This window comes from Lissotriton vulgaris, chromosome 3_1, assembly GCF_964263255.1.
Source record: "Lissotriton vulgaris chromosome 3_1, aLisVul1.2, whole genome shotgun sequence".
In the NCBI taxonomy this organism is placed as follows: Eukaryota; Metazoa; Chordata; class Amphibia; order Caudata; family Salamandridae; genus Lissotriton; species Lissotriton vulgaris.
The window spans coordinates 1,645,502,691-1,645,530,326 of NC_141689.1; the positions used below are offsets into that span (position 1 = coordinate 1,645,502,691).

Consider the following 27,636-nt stretch of genomic DNA (forward strand, 5'->3'; position numbering starts at 1 on the left):
GCACTCGTGAGCGGGTGCACACGAAACGGGGGGGTGCCCGTTAAAAAATCACAGCTCCAAACATCCACGGACTGTACATCCAAAGGAAAGCAGCACACGCAGGGGGTAGTTCCACAACAGGTTTATTTCAGGGAACTAAACAGCAACATTGCTGTTTAGTTCCCTGAAATAAACCTGTTGTGGAACTACCCCCTGCGTGTGCTGCTTTCCTTTGGATGTACAGTCCGTGGATGTTTGGAGCTGTGATATATATATATATATATATATATATATATATATATTCACTGAAAAAACCATAGGTTATAGACCATATATAGTTAGGAATTAGCATTTACAAAACCTTGAAAATTCACTGAAAAAACCATAGGTTATAGACCATATATAGGTAGGAATTCGCATTTACAAAACCTTATTTTACTCACACAAAACCATTGAAATTCCATATATAGTTAGTTGCACTAACTATATATCGCGCACCCGCAATCCACTGCTGATGATGTCACATATTACATCATTCATGACATGGTCAGTGACATCACTGATGACATCACTGATGACATCTCAAATGACATCACTGATGACATCTCAAATGACATAACTGATGACATCACTGATGACATCTCATTTGACATTACTGATCACATCACTGATGATATCATTCATGTGATAATACGATGAACCTCTTCAGACTCTAATATAACCTTAGATACAATCAGTGTAAACAGACACTCACAGACTGTCACTCATCCATGGAGTTACTCACACACCTAGTCAGTCATGCAAAGAATCAATCACACCTCCATTTCCTCAACTATACAGTTATACAAACTTTACTTATTCAAACATATACTAACACATATTTACTCTCGTATACAATCCCTGATACAAGTTCACAATGATCCATTCAGCCACTCACACATTCACTGGCTCTTATGCACAGTTATTTATATATGTCAATTCTCACATGTACTGTGTTTTACATATGTACTTACTTTGACATGTAGCACTGAGATATCCATTCACTCACCAATACACTCATGCACACAGTCAACCGCCCATACAGCTGTTTCCACATGCACTTTTGAAACCATACATCTAGTGAATCAACTGCTCACACATCTATGCACAGAGTCATACACCTCCCAGCCACCCACACACACACTCAGTCTCCCATACAAATACTTGGGCAACCAATCAATAACCCATATAGTTACTCATATAGCTACTTATCAACACATGCAACAGTTTACAGAACAACAATCAATCAATCAATCAGTGACACTTATAAAGCGCGCTACATACCCGTGGGGTCTCAAGGCGCTGGGGGGGGGGGGGAGCCGCTACTGCTCGAACAGCCAGGTCTTCAGCTTCTTCCTGAAGGAGAGGTGGTCTTGGGTCAGGCGCAGGTCGGTCGGGAGGGAGTTCCAGGTCTTGGCGGCCAGGTGGGAGAAGGACCTTCCTCCTGTAGTCGCTCTTCGGATGCGGGGGACGGCGGCGAGGGCGTGGTTGGCTGATCGGAGGTGGCGTTTGGGAGCGTAGAAGTTGACTCGGCTGTTGAGGTAGCTCGGGCCTTGGTCGTGTAGGGCTTTGTGTGCGTGGGTGAGGAGGCGGAAGGTGATTCTTTTGTTGACGGGGAGCCAGTGAAGGTCTCGCAGATGTCCGGAGATGTGGCTGGTTCGTGGGATGTCGAGGATGAGTCTGGCTGAGGCGTTCTGGATCCGCTGGAGTCTCTTCTGGAGCTTGGCGGTGGTCCCGGCGTAGAGGGCGTTGCCGTAGTCCAGTCGGCTGGTGACGAGGGCCTGGGTGACGGTCTTCCTGGTCTCGGTGGGGATCCACCAGAAGATCTTCCGTAGCATGCGTAGGATGTTGAAGCATGCCGAGGAGACGTTGTTGACTTGCCTGGTCATGGAGAGGGAGGAGTCCAGGATGAAGCCCAGGTTGCGTGCATGGTCTGTCGGTTTGGGTGCGGTGCCCAGGGCGGGAGGCCACCAGGAGTCGTCCCAGGCGGAGGGAGAGGAGCCCAGGATGAGGACCTCCGTCTTGTCCGAGTTCAGTTTCAGGCGGCTGGTCGTCATCCACTCGGCTACCTCTTTCATCCCTTCGTGCAGGTTGGCTCTGGCGGCGGCGGGGTCGTTGGTCAGGGAGAGGATCAGCTGGGTGTCGTCGGCGTAGGAGATTATGCAACAGACATAATGATGCACAAATTAAGACAGTTTAGTCACTAACCCATGCACTCAGTGAGACACATTTAATCACTCACTCATACAGTCAGTCATGCACCTACTTAATCCTTCATCCAGACACTTATACATCCACTCATTCTTCAATATGTAAGACATATTTTAACTTTACAGAAACATACAGTCACTGGATGTTGTCATCAGTGATGTCATCAGTGATGTCATTTGAGATGTCATCAGTGATGTCATCAGTGATGTCACTGACCATGTCATGAATGATGTAATATGTGACATCATCAGCAGTGGATTGCGGGTGCGCGATATATAGTTAGTGCAACTAACTATATATGGAATTTCAATGGTTTTGTGTGAGTAAAATAAGGTTTTGTAAATGCGAATTCCTACCTATATATGGTCTATAACCTATGGTTTTTTCAGTGAATTTTCAAGGTTTTGTAAATGCTAATTCCTAACTATATATGGTCTATAACCTATGGTTTTTTCAGTGAATTTTCAAGGTTTTGTAAATGCTAATTCCTAACTATATATGGTCTATAGCCCATGGTTTTTTCAGTGAATATATATATATACATACATATATAAACATATATCATCTGTATATCTATATAAATACAAACATAAATGCATGCATACATATACTTATATGCATACAGATGCATGTTATTTACATGAAAGTTGAAAAAACACTAATAAAAGCAAAGCTAAAAAGCCACCTCATTACAAACAGAATGGCTTTAACTTAAACGAGGGCGAGATCTATTGCATTTTCAATGCTTGTTTACTTTGGTTCCATCAAGAAGGCATTCAGATGTGTCACACATTTGCCATAAATTCTGAATGTTAGCACTCTAGTTGCACATTAGATCACTGTAGTAAAGCTACTGCTCACCAGGGACGTCTGCTGCTGGTATTCAAAGTGCATGTTTCAGTCTGCATGTCAGAATTTTTTTAATGAAATAGAAGAGGATTTGAGAAGTCACTCAAAATGATCCCTAATTTTTATTTCTGAAGCACTAATCATACTTTCTATGGTAAAATTAACCCCCTCATGTTGTTTCTTTTTAAATTAAATGTTTTAAGAGTTACCACTTTATTCCAATCAAGATGGCTTCAGGTGTGCCATACCTTTGTAATAAGTAGGACTGTTAGCGCTCTAGTTGTTCTTTAGAACACTCTGGGACATTCTGTCATTGGGCTATACTTGGGCTACATCTGGGTGATATTTGGGCTACATTTGGGCTCTTTTGTCTCTGGTGGCCATTTTGGGAGACTGCATGTCAGAATGTTTTAATGAAATAGAAAAGGATTTGAGAAGTCACTCAAAATGTGCCCTAATTTTTCATTCTGCAGCACTAATCATACTTTCTATGGCAAAATATACCCCCTCATGTTGTTTCTTTTTAAATTAAATGTTTTAAGAGTTACCACTTTATTCCAATCAAGATGGCTTCAGGTGTGCCATACCTTTGTAATAAGTAGGACTGTTAGCGCTCTAGTTGTTCTTTAGAACACTCTGGGACATTCTGTCATTGGGCTATACTTGGGCTACATCTGGGTGATATTTGGGCTACATTTGGGCTCTTTTGTCTCTGGTGGCCATTTTGGGAGACTGCATGTCAGAATGTTTTAATGAAATAGAAAAGGATTTGAGAAGTCACTCAAAATGTGCCCTAATTTTTCATTCTGCAGCACTAATCATACTTTCTATGGCAAAATATACCCCCTCATGTTGTTTCTTTTTAAATTAAATGTTTTAAGAGTTACCACTTTATTCCAATCAAGATGGCTTCAGGTGTGCCCTACCTTTGTAATAAGTAGGACTGTTAGCGCTCTAGTTGTTCTTTAGAACACTCTAGGAGGCTGCAGTAGAACACAAAGGAATCAACTGACAGTCTCTGTCCTTGTTGGATGTACATGTTTTACTGAGAATGTCAGACTTCATTTTCACATGACTGAGAAAGATAATGTGAATTTACAGAAAATATGCTTTCAGTTTAGCTTATAGATCCCCTTCCAAACCACTGTGGGAAAATCATGAGATATTAGTTTTCTTTCAAACAATATTCATGATATCACAGCAGAAGGTTTTTTCACATGGTAAAATCACCTTAGAACCCACCACAATTCCTAAAACGAGTATGGTACCATCAACAAATGATTTATAATGTAACTAAAGTCCTAAAACCCTCTATTAACTACAATGCTTTTTAATGAGGTGCTATCATGTATATTGGTCCCAAGATGGCTGCCAACACTTCTTGGATGAAGTGCTGACAGCCAATCAGATCAGATGTGTGGTTAGGCTCCGCCCAGATATATATCTTTTTTTGAACCTAAATTACTCAAAATCCACTGGAGCACATATATTGAGACCTAGCAAAGGCACATCGGGCTAACAGTCCCTACAATTTTGCCAAGTTTCGTGCAAATCCATTCAGCCGTTCGAGCTAAAAGTGAGGCCAACCGCCCTATGGAAATTAACATGGGAAAAACGCGTTTTGGGACCCCCCTTTTTTCTCGGCCCCCCCTTGATGAAACCCCCCCAAATTGTCAGGGGCTGCTCAGAAACAAAATGTTCCATTTTCCTGAAAATTTCAGCCAATTCCGTCCACAAACGCCAAAGTTATTAGATATAGAATTTTCAAAAATCCCATAGAGAAAAAATCCTAACTATATATACCTACTGGCGACCGCCAGTAGGTAATATATATATATATATATATGATAAACGTGGCAAACATTGCACAAAAACATCTGCACAAAAATATGTACTGTACTGCGGGATTTACACATATCTTTGCAAATTTGCACAAAACAACATACTTATGCCAAGTTGTATATTATGCAACAAAGGATAAATCAAACTGGTATTATACCGATATTAGGAGCAAAATGTTGAATCGTAGCTGTAATTGCACTGTATAAAATCACTGTCAATTTAAAACTGCATCACAAGAAAACGAAAAAAATGTGAAATGTTGGCATTTAAGGGATCAGGTGACCTTTCCCTTTGTCATGTGATCAAGGTACGCCCAGTACCGAAACGCATAATGGCCGACGGAACAGCAGCTGAATAAACACCTATTTTCTGCACTAACTTGGGTCTGTGCTCCACGTTTCTTTCTGTTTGGAGAGAGCAAGCAACCTGCTCGTGGGAGTGGAGTGGCAAGGATATATATATATATATATATATCCAAACGGGTCCTCAGCAAGGCACTCGGAGCAACGATCAGCCGCGCTACCTCAAAGAAAACAGCAGGACCAGAAATTCCGCGAGTTGTGATTTTATTCGGCAACAAACGGCAGCATAACGTTTCGGCCTCTCACAGGCCTTGATCATATATATATATAAAAAAAAAAAATTAAACTTGAGAAAGTGATCGTGAGCAAGGTGCTAGGAGCACTGAAACGCGTAGATCGTGTTGTTTTCATGCTGAACTTGAAGAGATTTCAATAAATCTGATTGTGGAACTCAGAGGGAGTGCGCCCATTACTTTCGTCTTAACTGCGGAAGAGTGTTAAATAATTAATGGCGAGGTTCTGCCGTAGGGTACGCACCCACACCGAGCGCTCAATGGCCGGGAAACCTGGAACCGGCGTGTGAAGATATATATATATATATATATATATATATATATTACCTACTGGCGGTCGCCAGTAGGTAGTTATAGTTAGGATTATTTTCAATACAACATTCTATTGTGAATAACTTTGGCGCTGGTTGAGGAATCTGCCTGAAAATTTCCTCAAATTTGCCTCGTGGCACCCCGGTCCTTCCCTGAAAGATTGGGGGGGATTTGTCAAGCAGGGGCCGAGATAAAAGGGGGGTCCCAAAACGTGTTTTCCCTATGTTAATTTCCATAGGGCGGTCAACCTCACTTTTAGCCCGAACGGCTGAATGGATTTCCACCAAACTTGGGAAAATTGTAGGGACTGGTAGCCCGATGTGCCTTTGCTATGTCTCAAGATATGTGCTCCAGTGGATTTTGAGTAATTTAGGTTCAAAAAAATATATATATCTATAAGCGCTCCCCGGTACGCGCACCGGGGAGCTAACCAGTGCGCTACGCGAGTTCGCGCGCGGAAAGCTGATTGGCTCTCGGGTGTCTGTTAACATTCCAAACAGTCCGGAGCGGCCGCAATTTTTTAATTTATTTATATTTTATTTGCGCGGGGGGAGCGCCCGGTACGCACACCGCGGAGCGTACCGGGAAGCGTTCCATGGGGAAAAAAGAACGATAGAGTTTTTAAAAAATGTAGCCTTTTTTTATAAATTGGAGGTAGTTCTAAAAAGAACTGTTTTTTTCTTCTTTTTGTTGTTTTATATTTTTTTTTAGTGTTTTTTGAACATTTTGTACTTTTTTTGGCTTTTATGAACTATTTTATATTTTTTTTGTTATTTTTATGGGGGGAAACAAAAAACAGAGAATTGAAAATGGCTCAACAGGAGCAAAAAAAAATCAGGAAAAAAATTAGGGTTTTTTGGGGCAATTGGGGTTGTCACCAGCAAGGAGGATGAGCTTTATGCTCTGCTCACCATAGGGGATGGTTTTACCACAAAAAATACATGTGAACCTGAATTCACCAAACCGTGGTTGTATGCAAGGGATCGTCTCCCTTGTCTCTGGTCCCGATGGAGTGGGTTGCTTTCTTTTGGAGGTGCTGGTTGAAGATTGGGGAGGGTTACTGGCCAGTTCTCTCACCTCTGCGGCAGCATAGTTGTTCGGATGCTTGCGCTGCATGTGCCTAATCATGGTATTATTACCAAATGAATATTTTTTGTTAGGGTTCCCCCTTGGACTGGAAGTAGTGGGATGCTCCCGTCAGAGTTCTACTATAATAGGAGTGGCAATATTAAAGAGGTTTGGATTAGGGGAAATTAAAAGAATTAAAGAAGACCCATTGGTACGATGGGTTATTGCTAAACTTAAAATTGAAGGATTGACTATTACTATCTGCTCATTATATGCCTCTACAGTCGATGACCCTGCAGTGTTGCACTATTTAAGTTTGGAGTTAGCTCAATGGCCACCTAATATTATATTATGTGGGGATTTTAACCTACATTTGGAGGAAACATTCGATATTTATGGCATTACCCCATATACAGGGAGGAAGAAAAAGGTATTCAAAGCAATTAAGGGGGTTATTCATGAGTATAAGTTATTAGACATGGGTTATGAAAAAAGGGGGGGAATGTTTGGAAGTACTTTTTTTTCTGCCACTCATCAAAGACATTTTAGATTGGATTATTTTTTAGTCTCTAAGACTTTATATAATGAACTCACTCAAGTGAAATATGAGGTACTCCCAAAAATTATATCAGATCATAATCCTATAACTCTCATATTTGAGTCAAATACCCCGTCCACTCCTCGATCATGGTCTTTTGACCGCAAATTATTGTTTGATTTATCTTATGTTGAATATATGAACATTTGGATCCCGGAATTTTTTTCAATTAATAAAGGAACCGCATCTTTAGAAATTGTTTGGGACGCCTTTAAATGTGGGGTTCGGGGAGAAACACTGAGCTATTCAATAAGAAAACAGAAAGAGACTAGAAAGCGAGAAGAACTAGAAATGAAAAAGTTAAGATTGTTAGAGATTCAGCTTATGCAGGCGTGCAACAAGGTTTTAGCTACAGAAAATATTACAAAGGAACTATTAGCTTTTAAAGTTAAGATCCATCAAGGATTTGCTGCAAAGTTTGCTCAGCAAATCTCCGCTTTTCGGAAGGAAGTCTATGAAGTTGGCGAAAACTCTGGAAAATATCTGGCCAAGAGAGCTAGGCAGAAAGCTACATTTGCTAGTATCGATAAAATTAACAATCTCACTGGGACGACGGTTAATAAAATAGAAGATATACTTAAAGTATTCTGTGATTTTTACCTTAAAGTGTATACTGAGGATGTCCCGGGAGATTGTTAAGAGCAGATTACACAGTTTGTTGAATTAGCTCAGAATATTACATTACCTAGTCATGAGAGGGAGAGACTGGATTTACCAATTACCTGGGAGGAAATCGAACTCTCTTTGATGTCTTTAGCTTCAGGAAAAGCAGCAGGTCCCGATGCAATTCCTTTAGAGTTTTTTAAATGCTTCCGGGGTGTCCTAAAATTTGAATTAATGGATCTATGTTTAAGAGCTCAACAAGGTAATGCCCCCCAATCTTGGCATGACTCTATTATTACTGTCTTTCTTAAAAAGGGCAAACCCCCGTCATCACCTTCATCTTTTCGTCCCATTTCACTTACAAATGCTGATAGTAAAAGTTTTTTCCAAAATCCTAGCCTCACGATTATCTAGTATTATTTCACCTTTAGTCTCTATATATCAACACGGTTTTATCCCAGCCAGAGACACTGCTGACCATATTCGACGGGTGATTACGTTCCTGGATTGGTCCCAAGCAACTCGGTCTACGGTTGGACTTGTATTTTTAGATGCTGAAAAAGCTTTTGACCGGGTTGCTTGGGGCTATCTATGGGAAATATTATTTAGGAAGGGACTAGGTCCTGGTATTATAAAAGCTTTAAAAACATTGTATATTGCTCCTAAAGCTTGTATTCGAATTAATGGGCAAATCTCCTCTTTTTTCCCAATCACCAGGGGCACCCGACAAGGATGCCCCTGTTCACCTTTACTTTTTGCTTTTTACATTGACCCTCTAATTAATCGTTTTATTTTGGAACAAAGAATTAAACCTATCTATTTAGCCAATATTGAATATCGAGCTCTTGCCTATGCCGATGACATAGTGATAACTACTATTGATGTTCAGACAACGTTACCAGCGATTAATGACCTCGCTAAGCAATTTGGGTATTTCTCCGGTTATAAACTCAATCTGGAGAAAACCCAGATACTCTTCTCTGGGGATGACCCACCTTTGAATATCCCCACTATCCCAGAGGTCACATATTTAGGAATTAAGCTCTCTTTGCCTATAGAGAAGATACCAGAACGCAATATTAATCCTGTATTAGCTCAAATTAAAGTTACATTGCAGCGTTTAGATCATTTACACTTATCATTATACGGCAGACTTAATATTTTTAAAATGCTAATTCTACCAAAAGTACTGTATATGTATCGTACAATACCATTGGAATTCCATTCGCTTTCTTTTAAAAATTTAGAAAGAAGCACAACTCGGTTTCTGTGGGGTTACAAACGCCATCGTAAAGCTTTTAAGAAAATGATACTTAGCAACGAATGTGGTGGATGGAACGTTCCCCACTTTTTCTTTTATTACTTATCTGCTGCTTTCCAATATATAAGTCCTCTAATTATGGGAGATAGAGTAGTAGTGCCGAATTGTCAAACTCCATCTTTTTATGAAATGATCATGGGCGAGAAAGTCAAGGGTAGTTTTCTTAAGATCGTAGAGCCTAGTTATCATAAAAAAACAAAGTATAAGATATTAAAGGCAGCTTTTGGAGCCTGGCAAAAAGTTCGCAAACATATAACTTTACCTAAATTAAACTCTTATACCCCTTTAATATCAATGGGTCTTCTACCAGACATTTTCTGTGATTTAATGATGTACAGGTGGGAGCGGAAAGGTATACGGTATTTGGGAGATTTATTTAGTTACGGGCAAATTATTTCATTTCAGGAAATAATGAACACATTTTCTTTAACAAGAAATGATTTTTTTAAATTTCTTCAACTGCGAAGCTTTTTACAGAATTATTCCTTAACTCTCCCAGCTAAAATGACGAAATCTCCATTGCTAGAACTCCTGCAGAAAAAGCCCCGTATAGGAACTCTTTACTTAAGTTTGATTCAGGAATGTGGGGACGATCTGGGGCAATGTCAACTGAAGTGGGCTAACACCCTAGGCATACCCGATGTTGATATTTTGCTTTCTATTAAAGTTGCTTCTGACTGTCTAATTACAGGGATGATGAAATCTCAACATTTTATGTGTGTACACAATCTTTATTATACTCCAAGTAAAGTCGCTAAGTGGAGCACGACAACGGGAGTTAACTGCAGCCGCTGTGGGTTATTTGCAGCTGGTGAATTACATATGTTTTTTTCTTGTCCCAAACTTAATATTTTTTTCAACAAATTGAAAGTTTTCTGTCTGTTGTTCTTAAATGTGAGATTAAAATTACTGCCGAATTGGTGCTATTGGGCATTGACCATACTTCTATTAGGTTAAAACCAATTTCATATTTTTTATTTTTATGTATGGCTGCAGTTAGGTCCTGTATTACTAAGGTATGGATTAGTCCAGATCCTCCTTCATTCTTTACTTGGCGTGAAAAACTACTGTTTATGTATAACATTGAATCTGCTATTTACAAGTTAAAGGGGGTTAAAAGAAGAGTTTTGGGGGAGAAAATTTGGGCACCGATTACCGAATGGATTTAATTTATCATGCTGCTGAACCTTTTTTTTTCTTTTTTTACTAACTTCTTTTATGTAATGTGGATATTTTTCTTATTTCTGTCATTATGTATTACTGTATTTCCTTGCAATAAAATTTAAAATTTAAAAAAAAAAAAAGGGTTCAATGCCACAGATTTGGCAAGTTACCATGGGCGCATTGAATTTCTTCTTGCCGTCTGGGATAGAAAAAAACTCCCATACAATGTGCTGCCTTGGCCTGTATGGGGTATTGTTTTCTGGCAGCCACCTTCTCCCCTCCTCCTCCTCCTCCTCCTCCTCCTCTTCTTCTTGACCACCAATGTGATGTTGTGGTGGTCCTCTTGGTGGTGGTGGTGGTGGTGATGGTGGTGGTGCAGATGCTCCAGCTGCTGCTGCTACTGTAGCCATTTTAAAGTACAAAATATTTCTCTTATATCTCCAAACAGGTCTTCCTCAGTCAAAGGACAAAGTCAGAATAAGGAAAAAAGGTGGGGGCTTTCATAATTTGGAAAAAAAACTGTCCTGAACCAATGAAAAGTGTTATTTTCAGGTCACATGACCCGGGCTTTCATCATTTGGAAACCAAAACAGTTCTGCACCAATAAAAAGTGTTATTTTCAGGTCACATGACCCGATGCGCTTACGCGACGCACCCCCGGGCGCGCCCGGGGGTGTGCCATGGGGCGCGCCATGGGGCGCGCTACGGGGCGCGCCACGTAAGCGCGTCAGATGCTTTCGTTGCGCGATCGTATTCGCTCAAGTACTTCCGGGTGCGCTTACGCCGTGCGTATCACGCGGACGCGGCTACGCGATACGTCACGATGTTTTCGTTCACGGAAATAGCGCTAACGGGACGCTCACCGGTGCGCGACCCGGGGAGCTCCAGAAAACTGTGCTTTCCAGTGCGCTCACCGGGGCGCGCACCGGGAGCGCACCAGGGCAAAAAAAAAAAAATGAGTGATGTCACTGACGATGTCATGAGTGATGTAATATGTGACGTCATCAGCAGTGCATTGCAGGCACGCTTGATATAGTGAGTCCAACTAACTATAACGTTGGAATTTCTATGGTTTTATGTCAGTAAAATTTCCAGCTAACTATAACTGGTGTGAAACCTATGTTTTTTTCAGTGAATATATATATATATATATATATATATATATATATATATATATATATATATTATGCAACGGCAAAGTCAGAAATAAACACAACATGGAGATACTGACTTAATCATGCATACTGGGACAAGGAGACAGTAAAATTCACAACAACCAAACAACTCCTTCCGTGGCTCATAGGACAGTAAAACTGGATAATAAAGCAGCCTATTATCTGACAGGAACAAACAATTAGAAATGAAATGAAAATGCAGATCCTGGGATAAACAGGCATTGACTGAAAGCCTGTGACAAAAAGTGGAAATCTGGGACTGGGAAACACAGACATGCACACTGGGATGGAATGACAGTGAATGGAGCACACCACCAACACAAAATGGATACCGAAGTGTTAAAACCTTGCCAACAACACAAATCTGGATCTAGCCTTGGAACTCAGAGAGGAGGGGAAGGAAGCAGCAGAAACAGACACAGATGCCATTGGACAAGAGATCATGCACTACAACACAGGGCCAGCAAATAATGTTACCCCCTGGGACTGCAGATTTCAAAACGTACAATTCGCACTTCGTGGTTGACTTGCTTTTAAGCACTGCAGATGCATTTTCCATGTTATCCCCATTTATAACCTTGTCAGCCAATACTCAGATGCTCTTTATGGTATTGCTGCACTTTACAGATGCACTATTCACCTGATCCCAAAGGAGCCGCTAAAACATGTACCTTGTTTTCCTTCCCTTTTAGTATCCATTCATTCAGTGGCTGATCAGACCATATATATTCAGAATTCACTCAATCAGATTCTGCAGTCAAGAAGGCCTTGTGGCAATTGTTTTATGAGTAGAACTGAGCAAAATATAAATTAAGCAAGTGAAGATCACAAAATTTCCAAATTTGGCATCACACAATGGAGATTAACAGCACAAAATGACACATTCCTCAAACAATGACTCATAGAATTAACACCAACATCTCTTCGGTGAAATTTCCAGCAGAAGTCCTTGAATGTGATACTTTGGGTACACGATGGAAGCTTCATTCACAATATACACTTCCTAACACAATAACTCAATTTTGATTCATTTACATCATTCACTTTATGCTCTGCACAAAAAAGACGAAAAATAGTTTGCAGTGGGACACTGATTGGGAGTTGGACATGACCTGGAGGAAGATGAGCAGAATACCTAAAACTGCATCCATATTTAAAAAATGGCAAAAGTAACATAAGATCATAATATAAATGACATTTATAAGTGATTCAGTAAGCTTGTTTAAGTGCAATATTATGATTTCATCCGTTCTATTCATCATCAAAACTATCAAACTTTAGAAACAATTTTCACTCGACATTGCACATTTGCACGGTTTTAAAAACACTACCACACCTGTATCAAAGAAAAGGGGAGGATATAGTTTCTTTGGGCATTGAGTGAAATGTTTGGAGTGGATGTTGAGAGAATTTGTTGATGCATGAGCTAATGAGTCTAAGCTGGAAGTTAATTACAATTGGAGGGAGGATGGTGTCCTCACAGGAGACAATGAAGCGATGGCTGTAACATATGGGAACTATCCTGGAAAAAAGATTTTATCTCACAACTGAGTGGTTCCTAACCCATCTGTATGAAGGCCCTGCCCTTCGACTACAACAGTTTGGCAATGAAGAATAAACAACATAAATCTTGTGTCCATGCTCATTTAGGGTAAGGACTCTGCCCTCTAATTACTACACCTCCAGCATGTTTTTCTCCTTTTCTGTAACCAGTCCTCCTACATCAGCTCCTGAACATCTTGCACATACTTTGCTGGTCATTGAATTCTTTCTACCCAACCTCATTACATATCAATGTTATTTGTAGTCTTTCTTCCCAGCTTCAACCAGGGTTGTGCTCTCTCTAAATACAAGGACCATTATATTGAATCATAATTTAAAATATGTATGCTGTGCACAGTTTGTGACCCTTGTCTTCAGCTCTTTTATGAACAGAAATTGGAGATGAACATAAGAACGCCCATCTTTGGGGCTAGGGTAAGGTATTTTGGAAACACGGATGTGATGATAGTGCTGAAGTTTGCCAAGTTATATATCTACAGGGAATGGCAAGATAAATGCTCGAGGGGGTCCCAAGTAAAACTAAGGGCTTGATTCGGAAACCTGAGAATGGGCTACACCGTCACAATTGTGACAGTTATCCCGTCTACCGAAATATAAATCCCATAGGATGTAATGGGATTTATATTTCAGTGGACAGGATATCTATCACTGTTGTGATGGAGTAACCCGGTCACCATGTTCTGAATCAGTCCCTAAGAGGTGTAAGTTAATGTATCAGGCTTCATAATTGGTGGAATGCTTCTGGTGTGGCTGAATTGCCCATGCCTGCTTCTTCAATGATTGAAAGAAACCCCTGACATCTCCACTGCTGTGGTATGTCATTTAATTCTTGTGACACCTCTGGATAGTCACTGCCTGGATGTGCGGGGACATAGACAAAAAGGAGGGATGCCCTGCTGGGGCTACCACCAAGATTACCCATCGCCCTGTATGCAAATGTAAATTGATCAATTAGGGTTTTCACATTTCTGTTTGGATATTTCATGCATTACTATGATTTGCACAGAAATTCAGGTATTTTGAATACTTTTCTAAGCAGATTTCATGTGACGTAAGAAAAGGGGGGACATGCCCCTGTGGACCCATAGTCATCAAGGGTGCCATACACCCTTTGATACCTTTATCCACTGTGGTCTCTTCTTGTCCGGCAAATCACACATCATTTTCACCCATTAGGGAACATTCACTTATGCAAGAAGTTGATAGAGAGTAGACCCATTGCATGACTTACGTTTTATGTCATTTGTCCCCAGACAACAGAGAAAGGACGGCAGACTGTTAGACAAAATGATATTGTAAGGAAACAGGCCTTTTTACAAGTTCCCCCAACTTTTTTCCCCATTTGGACTGTTAGGTGCTGCTTTTCGACTCTGAGAGTGTACTGAGACCTACTAACCAGACCCCAGTGCCAGTGTTCTGACCCATTACAAAAGTTATGATAAATTGGATACATTCAACTATCAAGTACTGACTTACATATAAGTCCCTAGGATATGGTATTCAGGGTACAAAGGTCAGGTAAGACAAAGTGCCCACCCAGGGATCCAGCACTGTTTGTGCCACTCCGAGTGTGACAAACAGCAAAATGGCCGCCAGCCTGCCCCTGCAGACCATAAGATCAGAGTGTTTACTGCTAGTTCCACGTTGCCATTAAAACTAAAGGGAAAGCCACTGCTATTAAGCTCCTCACAGTTGGGAGAAGGTGCAGACACCTTGAGAGTGGCAGGAATATTGTACTCTGAGATTTCCAAATGCCATACATCACAGGAACGTTGTCATCAAAGAGCGGGGACCTACTGACTCATTGGCTAGTGACCTTGTTGTCCCCTCGGGCACTGTCCCAAGATATAATGGGCACCCCTAGCATACTGAATCTCAGTACATGCCGGATTTGGAGAGAGGACCAAGAGAGGACTACCCTCTTGCCTTTGAAGCTGCAGCATCTTTAGAAGTTCTCCTGCTGCTGCACTTTGGGCTAGTCAGTTTAGGCTGTGCCTCTGGCTCCTGGCTGGAGGATACGTTGATTCCCTGCTTCAGATTGAAGCAATGACTCCAAGGGTCAGTCGGCTGGCCTCCTGGAACAGCAACGGGGATACCAAAGCTGAGGTAGCCCAAATGAACAAAGCAGTAGCCACTCCTGAGGGATCTCCACTAGCCGCTGCCGGGCACACCAAGAGACAAATTTGAGATGGCCAAAGTAACACCTGGGTCTGCCGGACCCGGGAGTGCTATCAGAGACCGGATTCGTCACCTAAGCGAGTCAAAAGCCCCCACCAAGGTTATTCACTCTGACCTCTGTGTTATGAGATCAGTAGCCCAGACACAGCTTGACTTCTACTGTTGCAAAGAGCATGTCATGAGACCCCTAAATACTGTGGTTAAAGTTACCTCACCCCACTTTTGGATCGAAGGATCAACCGCACTTCACCCCTGTTAACTGATTAGCTCCAGGAACCTCATTGGGCATCTTTTCTGTCTGCATCCCCAGCATCTGGATCACTGCATTTTCATCTATGGTGGTAATTTCCTTAAGGTTGGAACCGGACTGGAAAAGGCTCTGGTACCCAGGTAACTGTCCAACGTATTTTGACAAAGAAAGGAACTTCGGGAGGACAATTTTTATTGGGGTCCAGTGTGCATGTCCAAGACACTAGCAACAAAATAAAGCGCAAAGTTCCCCAGAAGGACTTAGAAGGAAGAGTGTGTATGTGCATAGGGAAAGCCAAGAGGGAAAGGAAAAAGGGGAATTTCCCTCTTTGGAACTAGAACCCTCACACACCCAGCAAGCTAGGTGTCATGCTTCATCATATGGGTCCTGCTCCTCGTCAGACTGGCGCTGCAATGTCTGACGGGCACCCGCGAAGGGGCTCTTTAGCGGAGATCTTTTGTTCCAGCCATATGGTGCATGCGTGTGAGAGGGCAGAAAAAAGTGTGTAGTCGTGAGAAGGTGGTTGTGATTAAAAAAGGTTAGTCAGTCCACAAGGATTTTTAATAGCGTGGCTGACTCCCTCGGTTAAAAAAGTGTGAGGGGAGATAGACGCTACGGAAGTAAGTGGCGAAGGTATCCAGAGGGTTGCAGATACCTTCGCCACTTACTTCCGTAGCGTCTACCTCCCCTCACACTTTTTTAACCAAGGGAGTCAGCCACGCTATTAAAAATCCTTGTGGACTGACTAACCTTTTTTAATCACCACCACCTTCTCACGACTACACACTTTTTCTGCCCTCTCACACGCATGCACCATATGGCTGGAACAAAAGATCTCCGCTAAAGAGCCCCTTCGCGGGTGCCCGTCAGACATTGCAGCGCCAGTCTGACGAGGAGCAGGACCCATATGATGATGCATGACACCTAGCTTGCTGGGTGTGTGAGGGTTCTAGTTCCCAAGAGGGAAATTCCCCTTTTTCCTTTCCCTCTTGGCTTTCCCTATGTACATACACACTCTTCCTTCTTAGTCCTTCTGGGGAACTTTGTGCTTTATTTTGTTGCAACTGTCCAACGTAACCCTACTGGACTCCTAGATATCTGCCTTGTTGGATTGAGTCTCCCAAACCGGGCCAGAGGAACATAACTAATTGTTTCAAACTATTCAAAAGTTTGAAAAGTTTCTGTTGGCCAATGCTTGTCTGTGCCGTTGCATTTAAAAGTATTTACTTCTTCTAAAATCTGCATCTCTGGAACCCTCTGGGGGATTTTGTTGATCAAGGAATCTAAAAATGTATAACAATATGCTCTATTTTTATAAATGTGTGTCTCTTTCTTGTGTGACTTCCTTATTCCGTTCTTTGGCACTGTTAAGTGCTTTGCAATAAGTTCCTTTGTTTAGCCTTGCTGAGTGAAGACACTGCTACCCAGAGTTGAGCTTAAGTATGTTCCATGATAAGACCCCACAGTCATATCATGTAATACACCAAAATCCTCACAAATACTAATTTGGTGGTACTTATTCTAGTCCTGATGAAAACCTGGGACTCAAAGTGGCCTATAGAAAAAGGCTGAAATATAGCATTACCAGAAATGGTGTAGGGCCATTGACACTCTAAATCTGTTTTTTATCTATAGAATGGACACCCATTACTAAAGAATTACCTGGGTATTCCTAACATATTTGTATATCTCAGAAGACCCCTGGTTTAATAATATCCGAAGCGCACCTTGGAGTATGGTTGAGACCATCCTGGTTTATAGGGACAAGGATGAGACATGCCACTAATAAAGTGGGTGAGGGTCTTTACCAAAAACAGTAGAAGTTTCCCTGTGGGGTACCTTCCATTATGTTTCATTTTTTATTCTGATTGGAAGTCTTGTTCATCATAGATTGCAGGATACTTTTTTGCGACAAAATAATTGATTAGAGAGACAGTATCTATATCCTGGAATTTCTCTCCCCCCTTCCCGGTGATAAAAATGCTTTTTATGATCAGATTCAGGTACTTCGCTATTCCAGAGTAGCTCTGTGTGAAATGATAACTCTGGACTTAATGGTGCAGGTTGTTTTGAAAGCAGCAGGATGACGGGTGTGAGGGTAGAACCAGGGATTCTTTGTACAAGGCGGTTACTGCCTGACACAACCCATATCTCCAGGTTGACCAGGGTAATCCTCTGAGAAGTCAAGAACTAGGGTGTGCTCCACAATAATGAGTCTCTAAACCAGGGGAGAAGAGGCTTGAGAATTAGAGGTTTGGGTTCCCTTGCAATTAGCTAGAGTGGCAGGCACCCATTCTCAGGCATGTTTGTGCAGTATGCGGAGAGCTCATATCATCTTTATGCAATCCCCAATCATTAAAATAACCTCAGCAGTGGTGCATAGTGCTGTGCAGCAATACAAGCCTTGCCCTCTGCAGCATGTTGTTCCCAACGACCCAGATGGGCAGTGAGCAGGGCTGAAACATGTAGACAAGAGATGATTGGGTCATAATAAACCCTAACAACGTCACCTTTTAAGCTTGTTTTTAATCTTGTCAAAGGTATTCCCAATAAAGAATAGATTAGAGGAATCCACAGGCAATTTTATCTGATAGATCCCTGTAGAACAAGTGCTCCGCTTACAAAGTGCGCTGAGCCCGCCCACTCACACTAGGAGTAGTGGGTGAGGATCCGATGATGACGCATGCCATGGGTGGTACCTATGGGTGAGGATCCTTATAAATCATCTCCACAACTCTAAATTACCACATTCAACCATACTTCACGGGATGTATAAGGTAGGATAACCCTCTCCTGTTGATAGGAGTCTTTTCTTTGTATTCTACTGCGGAGCTGAGCTGAGGCTGAAGAGCGCTTTGTTGCTTCCCAGTCGCAGGAAGACATGCTGAAATATCTCATTGTCATCAATTTACTGTGCCTGTGACTGAAGAGGAGGCCCTCGCTTTGGAATCAGTGTAAGCAGGGCCACTCAAATTATGTAACAATGAGCCAACAGTGGACGGACAATGGGTTGATCAAAAAATATCAGTTTAATATCTAACTACAACAATCAGCAACTGAGTGGTGACCTGCATCTTTGTGACAAAAGGCCTTCCACTATGCAACACGTGTGTAGATTTTTAGTGACTTTTTATTTGTTTGAGCTAAACACCATTGTTTAATTCAAATCTGCAAATGATGCAGAAAATAATAGTTGGTGTGGCAAGTGTCAAAATCCAAAGTGTGTATAAAGCTCTGCTGTCACAGAATCGCATAATTCCCTTGGCCCGCAGCATAAGGCCACTGGGCGCATTTATAGTGCCATGAACAAAGGGTAGGGATCAGTTCAGCTTGTCCACTGCATGGTCCTGGAAAATATTTCGCTAGAAATGGTGTTGTTGTCGTCTTGTGAGGAAGCACGTGCCCTAACTTCCAATCCTCCAATGGGTCATAGATTCCATCATTCTTCTGGCTTTCCTCACTTCTCTATGGTATCTCTCCGCATCCACCAACGATGCACGTGGCTAGTCCGCCCACATGAAGGGAGACATCTTTTATTTTAAACCGAGGGCCGGTTTCATTAATGAAGGAGATGAACCGCTGTTAGCGGAATCGATCCAGAATCAAAAACGCCATTTGTTTCCAGATGCCGGCGAAGAAGAAAAGAATATTTGTCCATAGCTAATCGTTTAAAACATTCTGATGGTTTTGCAGCTTTGGCGGATCAATAAAAGTAATCCTCGCGGGATAACTAACAGCACATGTGATATTTGCGGTATTGAAATCAATTCCTGCGTGCTCATACTGACAAAGTGATAGGCGGACTCGGGTGGGAGGAGGTGGGCTTGAGGGTGTATATGCTTTTTTTTTCTCCCACAACGCGCCTACTGCCGCCTTTATCTCTGGGCTGCACACCACATTCTGCCAGCAGCATATGTCACAGTCCTGCGAAGAAGCATCTGGAATTTTAAGATTAAAGGGCGCGTTTATATCCCCCAGCCTGCTTAGGTGCCCCCACCCCCACATCTTTAAAATGCCACATGCTTGCTTTACACTATGCTTATCGATGAGAAAGAAACAAGTAGTGAGCAATAAGCACCACACTTCTCTTCAGGCGACATAACACCTACCATTGCGCGGAGAAGATACACGTCATTAGAAAAAGAACCACCTTCCACAAGTAGTAATCAGACACGGGAAAGGAGTGTAGGGAATTGTGGGAAATTAAGTTGGCAAATCTGTCTCTAAGCCATGCTGAGGGTTTTCGAATATCAAGTAGACCCTTCAGGATCATGAGAACCTTTCCTGCTTCAGATGCTTTTGTCGTTAAAAACTGCGGCACTTAGGACAGCTGGCAATCAAATGTTTTGAGCCTGATTTGCAATTCATACACATATTCTCCCAGCTCTACCTCTGATTTACCTCAGCTACTTACTACCTGGGCCGGACTGGCCATAGTGGGTACAGTGGGCCTCATTTATGAGAAATGACGCATCGTTGCGTGAAAGCAGCGATGCGTCACTTCTCAGTGCGCACTCCTTGCGACATTCCTGATGCGTCATATTTAATGTATGATGCATCATGTCGCAAGGAGTTACAGATACGTCAGTATTTCTGACGTATCAATAAGCGCAAAAGTGACGCAGTGCTGGAGTGTGTCACAAAAGTGACGCGACTCCAGCAATGCGCCATTTCAAAGGGCCTGCGTCAGTCTTACGCCTGCTGTGAGGCAGGCGCAAGATTTTGACGCAACGGCGTCCTAAAAGTGACACAGTGAAATCTCATAGATTTCACTGCGTCACTTCTGCGACCCTTGCGTCAATACGCACCCCTTGCATACATTGGGCCTCACGTGAAAGCAGCGATGTGTCACTTCTCAATGCGCACTCCTTGCGACATGATTGATGTGTCATATTTATAATATGATGCATCATGTCGCAAGGAGTTACAGATACGTCAGTATTTTTGACGTATCTGTAGGCGCAAAAGTGACGCATTGCTGGAGTGTGTCACAAAAGTGACGCAACTCCAGCAATGTGTACTTTCACATGGGCAAGTCCCATGTTGTTAGTGCCTGCATCAGTTTTACGCCTGCCATGAAGCAGGCGTAAGATTTTGATGCATTAGTGGCCAAGAAATGGCGCAGTGAAATCCTATAGATTTCACTGCGTCACTTCCATGACCCTTTCTTGCGTCAAAACGCACCCCCTTGCATACATTATACTTGGCGCAGGTATAATGTGGCGCAGGGGTTTACAAAGTGACGCATCTACCTAGATGCGTCATTTTGTAAATATGGTGCAACAAGGCGCATTTTTTACGTCACTGGTGCGTCACAAAAAGTGGCGCACCAGCAACGTAAAAGTGACGCACAGCCTCATAAATGAGGCCCATTATACCTGGCGCAGGTATAATGTGGCGCAGGGGTTTACAAAGTGACGCATCTACCTAGATGCGTCACTTTGTAAATATGGCGCAACAAGGCACATTTTTTACGCCACTGGTGCGTCACAAAAAGTGACGCAGCGTAAAAGTGACGCACTGCCTCATAAATGAGGCCCAGGGTGTTTCCCGGTGGGCCGGAAAGGTGGAGGCCGGTTTTGGTACTAGAGGCCATTTTTGCAGAGCTGCTGCAATATCGGCCCCCTGTCACAAAAGCGGGAGCGCTGCTTCTCACTACCATCCCTCGCTACCGGGGACGGTCGAGCAGATTGCCAGGCTGGTTGCTGTTCCCAGTCCAGCCATGTTTACTACAAGAACTTCTCCAAACAAACAAGCACACTGATGGTTTGAACTGCCAGAGTGGCTCCAGGTGATGCAAGACACTTCATTCAATGTCTACTGCTCGAGTGAACAAGAGGGCGGAAAACAAATGTCTGATGCCAGGGGTGCCATATATTCCTGGTACTCCACAGGCGTGATTGCAAGGCTCCTGTACCATAGTAGGCATGTCCACCCACTGGTGGAGTTTTTTGGCACTATTGATAGATAACAGACATTCATTGTTCACTAACTAAATGGGGACCATATTATGGACCACTGAAGGATGAAAGGCTATGTGGACATGTGCCGGGCTTTAAACCTATCACCACAGTGTCAAACACAGATCCCTGCAGTAAATGCACTAGTCCACTGAGCTACTAGGCGCGAAAATGGCATCTATGCCTCTACAATGTGCAATTGTAAAGGGGTCTAGCTTTTGCTTCATTGGTAAAAATGTTCTCACTGCATGTTAAGGCAGAAAGTGTAGATCTGCTCCACAATATGAGTCACTAGATAGTGATTCCCTCACGCAACCTAAGCACATGCACTTCAGTGCATCCAGGGACATAAAATTGCATTACTGAAACACGCACTAATAAACATTGGCTAAGTCAGTATGTTTCACCTATGCAAGAGCTACTGGCTTTGCTAATGTGTTTTAGCCAGGTGTACACCAGCGTGGCTGTTGTTCAGCATGGCTAAATGTTAATGGCATAGAGGAGAGTGGCATTGAGTGGAGTGGAGTGTTGTAGAGTGGAGTGTCGTAGTGTGGAGTAGACTGTCATAGACTGGAGTAGCATAGAGTGGACTGGAGGGTTGTGGAGTGGTGTCAATCAACCAATCAGGTGCTTGTATAGTGCGGCTACTCACCCGTGAGGGTCTCATGGAGGTTCAATCGAAGAGCCAGGTCTTGAGGTCCTTTTTGAACTGTGTCAACAACATGGATTGCCTGAAGTGGAGGGGCAGGGTGTTCCAGGTCTTTGCGGCGAGGTAGGAGAAGGATCTTCGTCCGGTTCTGGTCTTGTGGATCAATGGGAAGGAGGCCAGGGCGAGTTGGGCAGAGCGGAGTTGTCGGGTGGATGTGTGAAAGTTGAGGCAGTGGTTGAGATATGCTGGTCCTGTGTTGTGGAGAACTTTGTAGGCTTAGAGTGGAAAGGAGTATCATGGAGTGACATCAAGTGGAGTGTATTAAAGTGGAGTAGAGTGGAGGGCTGTGGAATAGAGAGTGTCCTGGAGTACAGTGGAAAACTTGGAGTCGTTTTGGAGTAGAGTGGAGTGTTCTGGAGTACAGTAGAATGTTGTGGAATAGAATGGAGTAGAGTGGGGTGGAGTAGAGTGGAGTGGAGTACAGTGGTGTAGAGTAGAGTGGAGTGGTGTAGAATGAAGTGGTGATGGGTGGAGTGGTTTAGAAATATGTAAAGTGGAGGCGCGCAGAGTCGAGAGGTGTAGAGTGCCGTAGAGTGTCATAGAGTGAGGTGGCATAGAGTGGAGTGGTGTAGTGTGGAGTAGTGCTATTAGGTAAGTATTATTGTTAATTTCCGTCCATTTGCTGCCAGCTCTCCTCCAGCTGAACAGAGGAGGACAAAGGCTAGATCAACCCGACCAAAGGAATATCAAGTTTTATCGAAGCACTAATTCCTAGGCAAAGACAGTTGGGATGCTTTATGGATACATAGGGAAAAGGCTAAAAAAACTCATACACTGGAAAAAAACCTAGGTACAAGGTTGGGCCTGGAGAACTATGTCCATCCTAGAGGATGTGAAATGAAAACGTGCACTCCTTCAATCTGCTGCATCAAACCTGCTGGAAGTTAAAAAAAATCATACTAGTAGTTCTACTAGAATGCTGTGCAGATAGTGATGGTTCAAATGGGAGGAAGTGTTCCTCTCAGGAGGAAGTGCAAGATTGCACTTCCTCCCCAAATGTTGACATCCTGGGAGGCGCTAAGAATAAAGGCCATGATTTGCACCGGACTCTTACAGCCTGATTCATGTAGCTAAATTGCACTCGCAAAGGGCCAGATTCTCAGAATCTGGCCCTTTGCGAGCGCAATTTTTGCATTTGGTATTCATGATACCAAATGCAAAAATCGCTATTTAAGAATTCGCATATTTGCGTGGAATGGCATTTAAGGAATCTCTAATAGAGATTCCTTAAATGCTATTCATGACACACAACAAAATAGCGATATTGGACCTTTGGGGCCGCTATTTACCGACAGGTCAGACCTGTCGGTAAATAGCAAAAACTCAGAAAAATGCTTTTAAAAGCATTTTTCAAAGTTGCATGTAGCACACACACATGTCCTTTGGACATGTGTGTGCGCAACACCTGTCCAAAAGTGCATTTTAGGGGTGCTACAGGGCGTCCTTTGGACACCCCTGTCACCCTTAAAATCGCTATCTCAGTTGCGAGTAGCAAATTGCTACTCGCAAATCCCCATTCATTCCAATGGGCCTCTTGGCCCATAGGAATGAATGGGGAGTATTTGCGAGTAGCAAATTGCTACTCGCAAATAAAGAACATGTAGGAATCGCTATTTAAGTAGCAATTCCTACATGAATGCCGTTTTGCGTGTCCTCAATAGCGAATCGCTATGATTCGCTATTAGGGACACGCAAAACGGCCCGTACATGAATCAGGCTGTTAACTCTTATACGCAAGATATTCTGCATCTTCCACCCAAGGCAAATTCATACATCATTATCCTGAAGGGTGTTCACTCACTAAGTGATATTTCTTCTGAGACTTAGAGATGTCTTAAAAATAAAGTGGTCTACTGCTTGTCAAAAATGGTTACCAATGTTCAATATTTGTATAATTAAATTGTAACTGTATGAAGATTAAAGTGGGTTGGCAAATCCAGGAAGAGCAGCAAGGAAGATTATATTCTTATAAACTTTTCTCTGCCCTGACTTTATCAGATTCATATTATCAACATTAAACAAAATGCAAACTCTAAACATCCGTATGGGAGGGAAAGTTGATGCTCTGCCCTTGGGTTATTTTTAGAAGCCAGATTTATTCTTTGTAAATAAAGTGTCTCACCATTCTGAAGGGAGGGGGAGCGCTTTTGAACAAAGAGACACTATTGCTATAAGCAACAGGTTTGCTCCTCATGACACTTCAGGTTTAAATCTATTTTATTGGTTTTCAGGAAAGGAGAAAATAACTGGATACTTAACAATATACTCACCTACATACACTGACCAATGAGGTAAATAAAGCAAGGGATGGGTTGAAACTGGGGAACAAAAGTAGAAAAAAAGGGTGGTAGTGGAAGGGTACCGGGAAGGGGGACAGTCGGTTTATACACAGTAAGGTATACACAGGAAAATGTGGGGAGGATAAATGTTGGGTGATTGCTGCGTCGTCGGAGGACAGTGGCTTTAAGAATGTCTCAGGATGAGTAGCTGGATCCAGGCCATGTATCCCTCACTGTGTTGCGCTGTTCTCCAGGACCATGCTTCATGGCACTTTAGAGGAAATAGAATGACTTCCTGTCCTAGAAAAGGTAAATCCCACATTATCCCCAGGTGCTGTAAATAATATAGAGCAGCTAGTAGTACTAGTAACCATCCATCCCTCTGTACAACTACTTCTAATTTGGGCCAAGGTCATAATCTTTTCATGGAACATTGCAGGTCTAGTGAATAAATTGTATTCCACCAATTGGCAGAATTTTGCTATAAAAGCCTAGATTATATGTATACAGGAGACTTGGGTGGTTGGTAAGATTTATGTGAATGACTTTTTATCTTATGCTATCCCTGCCATTCCTTCCAATGCTGGCAGGATTAAGGGGGGTCTTCTTATTCTAATTTCAGTTTTACTTACACTTAAAGTGAAAAAGATGTGTGTAGGCCCCCCATATTATCAGTTTGCTTTATTGTCCATAAAAAGATAACTCTGATATGTTATTTATAAATTACTACAATAATAAATTAAATGCCAACCGAGCAAAAGTAATAGGTAATGTAGAGAATAATATTGAAATCTTTCTTCAGGCAAGTTTTAACTAAACTTTTATAATTTGGGCTGAGCCCATTTGATTCAGAGACCAATGACACTTCCCTTTTTTTAGAGAACCCTGAACATGCCTTCCTTTATGACAACATGGCAAGAAAGTACCGTCTCACCGTCTCTGCGCATGTTTGGGTTGACCACTTTACTATAATTTGTATTCCCTCAGATATTTGTGGTACTTACCCTAACAGTAAGTCGGTCCCCTTCCCTGTTACTTTCTACCTTGGAAGAGATAAACTTGGCACTAGATAAGAGCAACAAGAGGAGGCTCCAGGACCTGACAGTGTCCCGGAGCACACTTATAAGCATTTACCTTTGCTTGGGCTCCCTTGCTCACTGTGGTATTAAACGCAACTAGAGCTGGGTATGTCCCCTCAATGTGACATGGTTCAATTTTTGGTCCAATCTTTAAACATAGTAGTAAAAGCGACACTAAAGGTTATCAACCATATTGCTCTTAGCCTCATCTGCAAAGCTTTTGGGCAGAGTTATTTTGAAGAGATTGGATTAATGGGCAGTAGAAATTGGTAAACTGGTAGACTCACAATATGAGTTTAGAAGGAGCATAGGTAAAGAGGAACAGTGCCTAAATCTAAACCTATTGATGGGTAAATATAGAAGGGGTAAGGGTGGGTGTCTGTATATGAGTTTTAAGGATCTCAGTAGTGGTTTCGACTTAGTAATTCATAAGAAATTATGGCACAGTATGAATTTGCAAGATGCCCCAAGAGATATAATTTCTCTGTTTGCAAAAATGTATGACAATTTTACAACTAGAGTGTGATTTAAATCTAATGCAGAACACACTATGCCATTTAGGTTAAAGAGGGGGATTAGGCAGGGTTGTGTACTTTCACCCTTCCTCTTTTCTCTTTATATAAATGTGGTAGACAAGGATCTTCAGGAATTAAACTCTGATGCATCAAAAGTTTGCACACGTCATGTACTCATTTAATTTTGCGAGTAAATTATATTGGAATGCCTCATTAACACCCTCACATATGATCTGGAGGACAGCGATCCAAAAGTCTAACAAAAAAACGATACAATCACCTGTGGGAAGGGGAGGTTCATGGGGTCAGGCCCATTACGTAAAATGTGAGCGTATTACCAATGTGCAAGCCTTCCCTTATTTTTGGAATAACTTTTTCTTAATGTATTAGATAGTCCAATCAAAAACAAAAAAGGCCAATCTAACTTGTTGAGAACCACAATTCATGCTTAGGTTTATCAAGCCAGGCACAAAGACCATAAGAGAAATGTTAAATATTTACAGAAGTAAATATCTTTTGTTTGAGATGTATGGGGCTGGCCTCTGGGGCTTTGGAAATACAATGATCCTACCAAAACAGGAGAATACATTTTTAAGACGATTACTTGTGGTACCACAATAAATTCCTGAGACCAATATTCATAAAGAGATAGGACTCCCCTTTATTGAGGACTCCTTATATGTGAAACCTCTGTTTTTTTGCCATGCAGTTTGGGTGAAAACGGAGACCTCATTAACTAAGGCTTTTATTAAGGACTGCCTTGCTCTGGGTCATGCATTTAAAATCCTCTGGCTCGCAAATATTAGAGATATTTTAAGTCTGATCACTGATTTGGATTTTAACTTTTAAAAACTCCTAGGTATATAGCTCATTACTCTAAGGATGAACCAAAGGCATTATTCATTGGGATTAGAGAGAATGAGAGAACTGTAAGGGACACAGGGAAAATGATGCTCAAAAGACATTTATCTGTTTATGAACAACACGGGATCCTGCCCTACTTTTATACTGTTATAAGTACCTTTCACAGGTATATCCTATTCAATTTTCATTTGGAGATTATTCAGCATATGGTTGCATTCCCAAAATTGGGGTATTATTATATGGATAAGTTGCCCTGCCCCTGTGATTGGAAGTCAATTCAGTCAACTTTGCACTTTCTTGTTTATGGCCGTTTGTGAGACGAAAAGTTTAACTAATCAGGAATAGTGATTTATGGAGTTATCTGAATGATATGTATATGTTTTAATCATGTTTCTATGTATCTTATCAATGTTATGGTGTTTTGGATATAAAGACTTATGATGAACAGAATTGTAGACTGTTGGCAGCTGTTGCAATCCCCTC

The 27,636-nt window shown here is 42.0% G+C and overlaps 1 protein-coding gene across 1 annotated transcript in view; it reads right to left on the minus strand.

Annotated features, from left to right (window-relative positions):
* LINGO2 (leucine rich repeat and Ig domain containing 2) overlaps positions 1–27,636 on the minus strand; it is a 2,438,702-nt gene that overhangs the window by 1,457,298 nt on the left and 953,768 nt on the right. The gene's annotated exons all lie outside the window — the stretch shown is intronic.